Raw genomic sequence first — 12,617 nt, forward strand, 5'->3', positions numbered from 1 at the left:
CCATGGGAGACACAGGCTGTAGCAAATCCTGGAGTTGAGATAACATTCATACCAACTGTATAAAGATGCCTATTAATTTGACTTCTTCCCTTTGTCATAATGTTTTGAAATTCAAGTAATGTAATAAATACTCCTACAATAGCAGTGATGTGAAGCATGCAGCGTGGGTAAATTGTTTAGATGTAGAGTTCATAGGTTCAGAGTTGTGCCATTTTAAAAGCAACACATGCAGAAGATCCTTCAAAGCATTGAGTGATTTATTTGACGTCTGTTTGCAACATCTCAGTTAAATCTTGGAACAGCTCCCACCATCATGTTGTCCACCTCTACTCCTTCTGACTGTGGATATAATACACCACATTGAGTGTCTTTTGTTTTAACAAAGATCTTTCTCTTGAGACTACATACAGAAAAAGAGTGGGCTCTTGAGGATACTAAGATTATCCTCTCTGTTGTTCACTGACCCCATTTTAATAAAAGTCGTTTAAATGCAGCAATTTCTGTGGGTGAGGATGCACATGTTGTGCCTGTGAAAAGGTTTTCCCTAAACAGATCTGAAATGTTTGATTACACATGAGACACGACTGTCATACGTGCTTTTCAAAATCCATGTCAGAATGGAAATAGACTTCAAGGAGTCAAGGAGTGCAAGTGACTCTCCCCCACCCACTCCCCCATCCAAAACGGGTGACAAAGTCAATTTAGAGGCATTTCTTAAAAGGTCAGCAAGAGATGAGATGAATAGACTGTGGTTTAAGTGACCTGTGCAGAGACGCAGGTGGACTTGCAAATAGAAAACAAATTGCTCAGCGCGAGTATTGACATTATTTCAGTGCGCTACGGGAGACCTAAAAAACAATGTTCACAGCCTTTCAAAAGAAAATTGGAAGCGGTTCACATCCTCCTGGTTTAGGTTTGAATTCCTCTGGGATACAAATACGGCGATTATGATGTAAATACAGTAAATATGGAGAGTTAATACACAGACCTCTTTCTTCTGTGAGATGAGAGATTCAAATGACAATGTGGGTTTTTAAGATGATAAGCTTCATGCATTCACACACACTTGGAGAACACAAGAAATGCACTCGTGGGCATTTATTAATGGAAATTGGTTTTGAAACAGCGTGTAGCTCTCTTTCTTAACATGATGGTACAATTGAATATTCAGAGTCATCATGATCTGTTTAGGATTCATGTAAAGGAAAATAAAAAATATTTATTTTTAGCCAGGAGTTTATTTCCCAATTATTTTGTTCTGCACATTCTACAGAGCCTTCAGAACAAAGAACAAAAACATATCTTGGCACCCATGTATGTAATTATCGACTCTTATACAAACAGTGTGGTGTAGTTTCTTCATCCTAAAAAAAAAACTCATTGAGGTTGAAAAATACATCAAACTTCTCTGCCAGAGCTCTCAATCTATAATTAATACAGACGCCTCCTGTATATATACTGTATGTAATTATATCCTTCAAGTCTCTACAAACGTTTATCCCATCGACTTCACATTGTCAAGTGTACTGCTGATGACCCAAGGAAGCACCCTGTTTAGTGTGAAGCTTTTAGGATGAGTGGTTCTCAAGAAAGCTACAAGCAGCAGTACCGGAGGCCAAGCATTTAACCGAATGTGCTATGCACTAGCCGGAATGCCCTAATCATGCCTTCAGAGAAAATGTCCGCTGAATACTTTTACCACGGGGTCAATCAAACACAACTTTCCCCATCATTAATTTTACAATTTCTATTTAATGTGTTCATTTCTACAAACCACTTACGAGGTAAATTGCAGCTCATGACTCAGGGAAAGTGTAAACTAGTGTTTCTCAAACTCGACCTTTGAGCTACATCTTTATCCTTTTCAGTAAACATGCAGATCCTGTGCACCAGCCAGGGGCTTTCTGCTGTTATCAGTGAAGTAGTGTCAGAGTGACAGACAGAGAAAACAGATGGGAAACATCCTAATTCTCATGACACTGGTGGGCAGATTCTTAGAAACATTTGTTGCTGGTCATGAACCCTCAGCTCATGTGGCTTTGTCACATTGTCATTATGTTAAAACAAGAGTGTACAGTGATGCTAGCAGACCTTTGAGGCATCGTTTGAAGAGGATATCCTTTTGGGTTAGCTGTGGCTCTGAAGAGGTTGAGCAGGTCATCTATTAATCATGAGGTAAATGGTTCGATTTCTTCACCACTCCTGTCTGGCAGGCAAAGTTTCTTTGAACGAGAAACTAAACCGCAAGCTGCTGCCCATGAAAAAAAGTGAACATGTTTTAAGTAGAGGGGATATTAAAGGAATCACAACAGTATTTGTTTTCTTCAGCCTAGGTATCTGTATGATTATTATTACTTTTTTTGTTTTGTTTTGTCACTTCCCATTGTAAAGCATCCTTGGGTTTCGTGAAAGGCGCTATAGAAATTGAAATTATTATTATTATTTTTATTATTAGTATTATAATTAATTCTTTGTAACAAATCGATGGTGTCAGTAGGATTTATTCTATGGGCTTGAATGTCCAAATATCAATTTTTTAAAGCACTTACTCCAATAGTTGCTGTGAAGTTTCAGTCTGCAGCGAAGTGGTAAACCAATAGACTGACACTGTCATCCAAAAAAGAACAAGATATCGCCTATCAAATTGGTTTTCTAAAGGGCCACATTAAACTAAATGTTGCAAGCTGAACCTCAATTTCCCCCAAAAATACGATTTCCAGGAACCTCATTACCTGCTACCTAGAACATTTGGTTTTCCACCTCTGTTATTTCCTTCAGAGTCTGGAACTCCTGGGATTTTGCCCTTTTATGGAAAGTCATCATGTTAGTCAGTAGACAATTTTCAGAGGATATGGTGCAATGGGTAATTTTGATTTGAGAGCTGAAGCAAGCCGATCCTAATGTAATATTAATGCTCTCTGTTATCTGTTTCAGAGAGATCCTCTTCTAAAATGTAGACTAAAGCATCCAGGGCCACATATTTATGAATACTAAAATAATGAGAACGATCAGGTTGCCAAGAACTGGATTTGTCAAACAAAGCCTGACGGTATAATATAAAGCATTTTACGCTTCTTCTTTCAGTTTGACCATTCAACATGAAAGATAGTACAGAGCACAATCTCTGCTCTACTGTGCTATTGATTTTCTGCATGCAAGTCATCCAAAAAATAAAGAGATTTGACATCTTGATTGGACAACATGTTATCTTTTGTAATGTGCAGATCGAGAGCCTTCTGGTCCACTTGATTAATATCTGAATCATGTGTTTGCTGCACCCACAGTGCACTGCTCACACTGTGGATTCACAAGCAATACTGATTTTCTGTTGTGTTCATGTTTAAGGTTAGAACTGTATGACAGATGATGTGCGGGCAAGGATATGAGAACTACCTGGCAACAATATATTTTGTTGCCTTACATTGTTGTTTTCATTAATAGTGTTATAGTGTGTGCTTATCTTCCACCCGCAAACCTTTGTCCTCGCGTTTGGTCCTTCTGTGATGCAATTTGACTGTAAATGTTTTTATAAGTGCCATAGAAATTATTATTATGACAGTCAGCACAACCTGAAGCATTGTTGTTGAGATGTTTCGGTGTTATAATAAATGGCTTGACCATTTAACTTCTTCTAAAAACAGCAACCTTGTGCAATAATCAAACCATTGCTGCAGCTCATAAATAATAGACTGTGGCCAAATTTCAGTCAAAATGATTTATTTTTAAATACCGACTATAAGAGGTTCACACAGGGCTTTACATTTTCAATCAAAAGCTTAGGGTACTGATTAAATATGTGATTATATGTCAGATTATCCAAAAAGTGTCCACATCTAAAAGCCTGGTTTTTATGCTTCTGACTCGTTTTTATGCACAGAAATGAGCAAACAAGGATTAAGGACATTTAAAGTGAACCTGATGTTTTTGTGCCCTACATTAACTTGTCACTTGTGTCACTCACCTGTCACTTGTCTCTCACCGAAGCCTTCATGAGACTATTTTCAATTTATAGGCTGATTACTTCTGACCTCGTTTTATATGTTAATTCAGCACACAGAGAGTTGAGCAGCGAGAAAAAGAATCCAAACAAAAAGCCCATCCAGATGAGTATACAGAAAAGTAATTTGCCTGGCATGAATACGCAGATGCCATTTAGGGTGATGACGCACCTCCCCCCGCACTTGGCATCTGTCCTAGGAAGTCAAACACTGAGGCTGAGGACTGTGGAACAAATTGTAATCAAAATAATCGGAGACCACTTCAGTCTTCTGATCTTTCATTTGATTCATGCTCATAGCACTTTACAATTTGCACAGAAAGGTATTTTTCTTTGTGGCAGTGTACAATCTCTTGCTGAAAATGACACTATAAGTACTATGAGAGTGAAACCAAAGAAATCAATGTGTAAAAACAAGACGGATAAACAAGGAGCTTAAATTCACTGTTGGGCTAAGAGGAGCCGCAGATTGATGTGATAATTATCTGTAGTTTAATTGAGTCTCATTTCCTTTTACTACGCACAATTGTTCGATATAAAGTTACGTTTGAAAAGGTTACATTTAGGCTTCACTGTGACTACAGTATATACCAAACAAATAGGCTCATTCTTCTTGATTGTTGTCTTTCAGTCAGCTGAGAGTCTTTCAGCCTGAAGTGCTGCTTCACAGCTTGTTTTGAATCATTTCACACTGAAGTCTGGGCTTAGACCTTATTGACTGCAGTGCGTCTGCTACTAACAAACATAACCTTTTACTGACACTGCTTTGGGCACCATGAGGCTGTGGTCTCTTACTTTTCTGTACTCAGGAATAACATTGCAGGGATATATTTGGGTTTTCCTGAACAAAGTTAGACTGAGCCTCTGTCAACCCTTCCTCTGTTCTCTGTAGAATGGCCTAAGGTTAGATTTATTAACAGCCAACTGTATGCAACATTGCAGCAGTGTTTACCTCAGTCCACAGAGATCAAATCTTCCATAAACCCACAGCTGCTTGTACTTTCACACATGTACCGACTGAATCCAGATTTTTTACATATTATCTGCAGCAGCTTGGTAGAATTCAATAATGGATCACATCACCGACAGTGTCTTGTGGCTGCTTTGAGTTTCTGCCTAAAAAAATCATAGTCTGTGCTCCCTCTCTACAACCACTGTCCAAAAAAAGGAAAATACCTGGTTCGTTCAACACATGAGAGGGAGAGACACATAGAAAACCAGACGAGTCTTAGTTGTAATACTTTTTAACACGGACAACCCACAGTTGCAATCTTACGTTACTCGTCTCTTGGTATGAGGTGACGCAGCAGGCACAGCACATTTAACAGACATTAGATCTCTGCTCCAAGTCGTGTGGAGAAATTAAAAATGATGTAGGAGCCAGCTGAGTGAGTGGGTGATGCTCATTGAAAATAAATCCGCCACAAGCTGGAGACCCAAGTGTTCAAAGGAGGAAAAATGTCAAATAAAAGCCATTTAGAGTACCATGAAGAAGAAATCCACATCCCTCAAGGGGCCGTATTGATTCCAGAGCTAGCCAGTCGAGTGATAAATGTTCCTTTTTGGCTATGTGCGCAAACATTTGTTTTAATCAGTAAAGAGCACATTGCAATATCGATGGCTTTTCCTCCCCACATTCTGGCACTAACTGAATCGGGCTGAGGGTTTGAAACAACTTTACATCCCTCTATAATTTATGTTGGCTCGAATGTGCATCAAATGTTGTTCCAACTAGATAACAACACCAATATCAGTTGACCTTTTCTTTTTCTGTTGCGATAATGTCTTCCAACTTACTGTATAGAAAAGCATTTTATCACAGTGTGATTTTTAGAGGCTCCATCTTAGTTATTTATCTCCAAATCCTAACCAGGCATATCCAGTAATGGAATATATGATAAGCATAGTGGGACTGCGGATATCCCGCCATGGGAATTATAAAACAATTAGCACAAAAAACAAATTAGGCAAAGGAAAATGTAATCAAATCCTCAAGTTCATAAATTAGTTTTATGTCAGGGATAAATGATGAAATCGTTACTTGCTTTCACCCAGCCTTCCTTAATATCTCGTTGTCTTGCTGTTTAACAACTTCTTTAAGTTACAAACACTTTCTTCATCTTGCTTTAGAGTGGATTGATCAATGTCTGTGTGAGAGGAGATTATATATATATATTTTGACGGATTTAGTAAATGTGATGAGAGTTGAAAATAAACAGTATTTATTTAATTTGCCAAAAATAAAAAAATAATTAATTTCTGTCACTTTCTCTGTTCGTACACCCCCAAAACATAGACGTTTAGTGATGTTGGTGAAGTGCCACTGTTACACAAGAAGTCACAATCCATGTAATGATTAAACTGGTTTCTGACTCAGGAGAGACATCAGACATTGAGATTAGCTCGGTGGATATGACAAAAATAAAACAGACCTGATCAAAGTGCAAGCAATCTGCCATTTCCTCCTGGTGTCGTGCCATCCTGTCACAGGAGATCTGCACGCAGCTCATCACAAAATATGAATACAAAACATAACTGCTGTGAGGATTACCAAAACTACAAAGCAGAGAAATATCATATTTTAGGGCACAGCCAAACACATTCATTTACCTTATCTTTTCTGACATTAAAAAACACACACTTTAAATGAAATAAAAAATAATGATTATCAAACAGACCTTACACAAATGCCTTTAATTGGGTCACAACAGCATGAGGTTCACTTGTTAAACATGTACTGATAAAAGCCTATGTAAAACGTTCACAACAGCATGTGGTGTTTACTGAAGATTTACAAGGCAGTCTACACATGATCAATGCCAGCATTACTAATAAATCCCTGTCTTCGGAGTGTTTTGGCAACATAATGTGAACTAAACGTCAGCTGCAGCACCTCCTACCAGATTACAGAGAACCAAGAAGCTCAGAGCTATTGAAGGTGTCTCCAAGTTTAAATTATTGAAGATGGAAAGCAGCGGGTGTGGGAGAAGTTCGGAGAAGACATGGAGAAGGACTTTCGGGCGGCACCAAAGTTGTTCTGGAAAACTGTCCGACACCTCAGGAGGGGGAAGCAGGGGACCATCCAAGCTGTGTACAGTAAGGATGGGACGTTGTTGACCTCAACTGATGGTTAGGGCGTTGGAAGGAACACTTTGAGGAACTCCTGAACCCGACAACTCCGCCCTCTATGTTAGAGGCAGAGCTGGAGTATGACGGGGGATCAACACCAATCTCCCGGGGGGAGGTCACTGAGGTCGTATCAACTCCACAGTGGCAAAGCCCCGGGGGTGGATGAGATCCGCCCGGAAATGCTGAAGGCTCTGGGTGTTGAGGGACTGTCATGGTTGACACGTCTCATCAACGTTGCGTGGAAGTCGGAAACAGTACCGAAGGAGTGGCAGACCGGGGTGGTGGTTCCCCTTTTCAAACAGGGGGATCAGAGGGTGTGTGCCAATTACAGAGGCGTCACACTACTCAGCCTCCCCGGGAAAGTTTACTCCAAGGTACTTGAAAGGAGGGTCAGGCCGATTGTCGAACCTCAGATTGAGGAGGAACAATGCGGATTCCGTCCTGGTCGTGGAACGACGGATCAGCTTTTTACTCTCGCAAGGATCCTGGAGGGGGCCTGGAAGTACGCTTATCCGGTCTACATGTGTTTTGTAGACTTGGAGAAGGCGTATGACCGGGTTCCCAGGGAGTTACTGTGGGAGGTGCTGCGGGAGTATGGGGTGAGGGGGTCTCTACTCAGGGCCATCCAATCTCTGTACTCCCAAAGCGAGAGCTGTGTCCGGGTCCTCGGCAGTAAATCGGAACCATTTCCGGTGAGGGTTGGCCTCCGCCAGGGCTGCGCTTTGTCACCAATCCTGTTTGTAATATACATGGATCGGATTTCGAGGCGTAGTCGTGGGGGAGGGGGTCTGCAGTTCGGTGGACTAAGGATTGCACCACTGATTTTTGCAGATGATGTGGTTCTAATGGCTTCATCGGTCTGCGACCTTCAGCACTCACTGGATCGGTTCGCAACCGAGTGTGAAGCGGCTGGGATGAGGATCAGCACCACCAAATCTGAGGCCATGGTTCTCAGCAGGAAACCGATGGACTGTCCACTCCAAGTAGGGAATGAGTCCTTACCCCAAGTGAAGGAGTTCAAGTATCTCGGGGTCTTGTTCTCGAGTGAGGGAACAATGGAGCGTGAGATGGGCCGGAGAATCGGAGCAGCGGGAGCGGTACTGCAGTCGCTTTACCGCACCGTTGTGACGAAAAGGGAGCTGAGCCAGAAGGCAAAGCTCTCTGTCTACCGGGCCATTTTCGTTCCTACCCTCACCTATGGTCATGAAGGATGGGTCATGACCGAAAGAACGAGATCGTGGATACAAGCGGCCGAGATGGGTTTTCTCCGCAGGTTGGCTGGTGTCTCCCTTAGGGATAAGGTGAGAAGTTCGATCATCAGGGAGGGACTCGGAGTTGAGCCGCTCCTCCTTCGCGTCGAAAGGAGCCAGTTGAGGTGATTCGGGCACCTAGTTAGGATGCCACCTGGGCGCCTCCCTAGGGAGGTGTTCCAGGCACGTCCAGCTGGGAAGAGACCAAGGGGTAGACCTAGGACCAGGTGGAGGGATTATATCTCTTCGCTGGCCTGGGAGCGCCTTGGGATCCCCCAGTCAGAGCTGGTTGATGTCGCCAGGGAAAAGAAAGTTTGGGGCTCTCTGCTGGAACTGCTACCCCCGCGACCCGACCACGGATAAGCGGGAGAAGATGGATGGATGGATGGATGGATGGATGGAAGATGGAATATAAAAGATGAATGTTGTCAGTATTAAAGATGTACCACACTAAACTTAGTAAGTGCTTACTCAAAAGTCAATAGACAGAACATGTGTTTAATAGGTATCTGTTTTATATTCAATTCCTAATTTTAGTAATTTATTTTTGTTCTTGATATATTCATTTGTTATAAACGTGCTTTAGCTCTAGTTTCTTAAGGTTGAGATCTCTTGCTTCCAGTGCATTCGTTATTTTGGGTGTAAGACTGATATTTGGACAAAACAAGACATTTTTAAGATCTTTTCAACTATTTTCTGAATTTTTATACAACATTTTAAAACCAAAAATATTTGACAGATTGATTCCTCGATAATAATACAAATCAATGAAAGAAAACAAACTAAAACAATTTATACAATAACATGTCTGTAGATATTTATTTAATAGGAATATTGGTTTAGCTCGGGTCTTGCTCCTAGAAACAAAATGATTTACTTTTGTGACTTTTGTAACAAAAAAACTGAAGTGAATCAAACATGCAAGCAGATTTTTTACAAAAAAAGCTCTTAAAACCCTAAACCCTCACTGTGTACAGGATAAAAGAAGCCAATAACTGCCAGCTTTTTCACAAGCTATACTCTAAAAAAATATACGCCGGCTCTACTTAAATAAATTGAGGTAACAATTTGCGTTTTAATTATTTCCAATTTAATCGATTATTAAATTAATCCGAGTACCCATTTATAATCTGATTAACTCAATTAGTTCAGTACTACAAACTACAAATAATTTTCTTTCACCTTTAAAACTAAATTAAAGGTGGGGTAGGTAAGTTTGAGAAACCAGCTCGAGATACACTTTGTGTTATATTCCTGGAATGCTCTGAATATCCCGATAGCAATGAATATCTTAAGTGCTTTGACAAAAAATCCATAACAAAAATGTCATCTGTGGAAGCCGTAGTACGGTAAAAAGCACGACCAATCATTTTAGCCGCCCCGGCGTTCGTGTGTGTTGGAGGAGGGGCTCTGTAAGGAAGTGGCAGATTTTTTTCCGGCTTTGTATTTTCAAATTATATATTACCTACCCCACTTTAAGTTGAACCAACTTCATTTTAATCGTAAAGATGCAGTGATATTAAGTTGCATTTTTTTAATTTAAGCTATTGTAATTTATTTATTTAAGTCCATACCTCTCAAAAATGTCCATGCAAATTGTTACCTTAATTTGTTTGAGTATTAGAAACTAATTTATTTGAGTCAAAAATAACATACACATTTAAGTTCCACTTGTTAACAGTTTATTTTAAAATGTTCGTTACACAATGACCTTTTTATAACAAATGTTCTCAAATATGAAATAAAAGTAAATACAAAAATGTAAATAAAGGCATGAACCTGCTTCCAACGTTTTTAACATCTCTTTGGGTAGTGTTAGGAGATATAGGCTTAAATCTCCTCGCGTTCCTACAAGCTGTTATCTTACATGAAGGGAATCCAGAGCATACACTTAACCGTTTAACAATAATCCACTTTAATGGTAATATACAATGCAATACAATCAAGTACAATCAATACAGTACAAATTACATACAGTTCTGTGGGATCCCACATTTACCTGATACTCACGTGAGCCAGCCAGCCAGCCAGCCAGCCAGCCAGCCAGCCAGCCAGCCAGAGGAGAAAGAGACCGAACACAGCGGGGTTTCTGTCTATATCCCTTGCTGACCCAAGGAGGAGTTATCTGCGCCTCCCTTCCAGACCAGTGATTGGCTGCCCAAATTATCATCAACACCCCACATCTTAAGTCCCCAATCCCAGTGGCTCAGCTTCCTTATCACAGGGATCTGAGATGACTATGTCAACTCCACACCTTCCCCCTCTTCCTTTGTCCTCACAAAACCACATGTTAGCAGGCCCAAAACCAGCCCAGTTTTCTACACAAATCATTTTCCCTTTTTAAGCATCTTGATAGTTTACTAACCTGAATACATACAAATATTTCTTTACAATTCCCTCTTTTGCACTCTTAAAAAAGAGAGTGCAATTTACACAAGGCACTTGCAAAAAACTGCATCCTTGTCTGCTGAGTCTCCATACTTTTTATTCTCAGTGTCCACAGTGAAGGGCACTCCGTCCAGGCTCTCGTTGCAGATGACGCAGCGGAAGCAACCGGGGCGGTAAGACTTCCCCAGGGCCTGCCGGCCTGCATGTCCATGATTAGATGTCCACCTGCGTTGCACTTGTCTGCAGACTGCTGGAACCCAGAGTACAGAAAGTCCTCTTCACAGAAAACCCTTCCTGCGTCATAGTAGAACGCCTTCCCTCTCAGCCTTCGACTACAGGCGCTGCAGGTGAAGCAGCTGTCATGGTAGAGGCTGCCCATAGCTTGGCAGGCCTGGCTGGCTCCATACACCGTCTTGTTGCACTTAACCCACACTCCTGTTTCAGCGGAGAGTGGAGTCCCCTGTGCCGTCCTGGCTTGCCGTGTCTTTGTCCCCTCTGATCCGCTGATGGCGGCTTCCGAGTCGATGCTGAATAGATGTCCTCCCGATCTTCCTTCTCCGGTCCGATGATGATGCCTCCCGGGACGACTGCTGGATGGATGATGGATGTCCTTCTCCTCCAATCCGCTGATGACAGCCTCCGAGTCGACCTCCCTGATGAGAGCCCGATCCGTCCTGATGTCGTCTAGGGTCCTCGCAGGTGTTTTCCCCCGCCGCACACTGGCTCCGCACAGTGGTACCAGTTGTCCCCCTTTTGGCATCAACAACCTGTGTGGAGAAATCTGATACAAATCCCTCAAGCCTACGCTCCGGGCTCTGGGGCCCTCGGCTGTTTAACCCACCAGTGCGTGGCAACTTGGAGCCTGTTGGTGGGGTATCTTAAAACAACAGACGTGTGTGCACAGGTTTTCTAAATTAATTGTGCTGCTTCAGAATCTTGGACTGTGCCCACTAAATAAGAACCCCAACATCTTTAGGTAAACTAAATAACATATTTCAATAGCTCTGAATTTCTGACAAGCATCTGTATTTATTTTTAAATGAAATCCCTGAGATCCCATTAAAAATCTAAAAATATGATTTGAACTGCTAATGTTTCTGGTAAAGAAACACACTAATCTTATGGATTCAAAAACAACCAAAATCACAATACTAACAAAGTGAACGGCTTCCTGGTGATACTGCTTCTACCCGTCAGTGCTTAGATATTATCCCACTGAAAAAATGAATACAGAATTCCCACCAACTGTCATCAAATGTCTTTCTAAATGTAGATGAAATGTATATCCCCATAATGACCTAAACAATAAAGTCTATGGCTTTTACTTCTTTACCAGACTAGTTACATGATGTTGTCCAAATCACATTGTGTCTCATTACATTACTATGTTTTAGCTTAACTGTAAATATGTTCTTTCTACATTTCAAACCTCAGTTACTTTAATACCTGTTGAAACATTAGTTGACACATTACTCACCGGTCAGCCTCTCCAGTATTTCATTCTGGACTTACATCTCTCTGGTAGCCCCTTGGCCACTGATTCTCTACCTGTGCTACCTGCTATAACTCAATCAATACTATAGACATGTCAACATTCACCAAACAGCCTCTTATCCCCAAATATGGAGCAGGTCAATTCTAAAACTGTCAATCAATGGTCAGATTGAACAATGGAGTTGGGCAGCAGGTTCCTTTCCGTCCCTAAATGAAAAATGTACATTGTAAAGTTTACACTCCCCCTTTTTTACACATTCTCTCATGTGTAAACAAAAACCTGTATGGGAAGAAAACCTTCAGGTCATAATGGATTATAAGACAATACCAAACATTTTTCCCAGTAAACACTTGAGAGT

Source organism: Pseudochaenichthys georgianus, chromosome 4 (genome assembly GCF_902827115.2).
Source record: "Pseudochaenichthys georgianus chromosome 4, fPseGeo1.2, whole genome shotgun sequence".
In the NCBI taxonomy this organism is placed as follows: Eukaryota; Metazoa; Chordata; class Actinopteri; order Perciformes; family Channichthyidae; genus Pseudochaenichthys; species Pseudochaenichthys georgianus.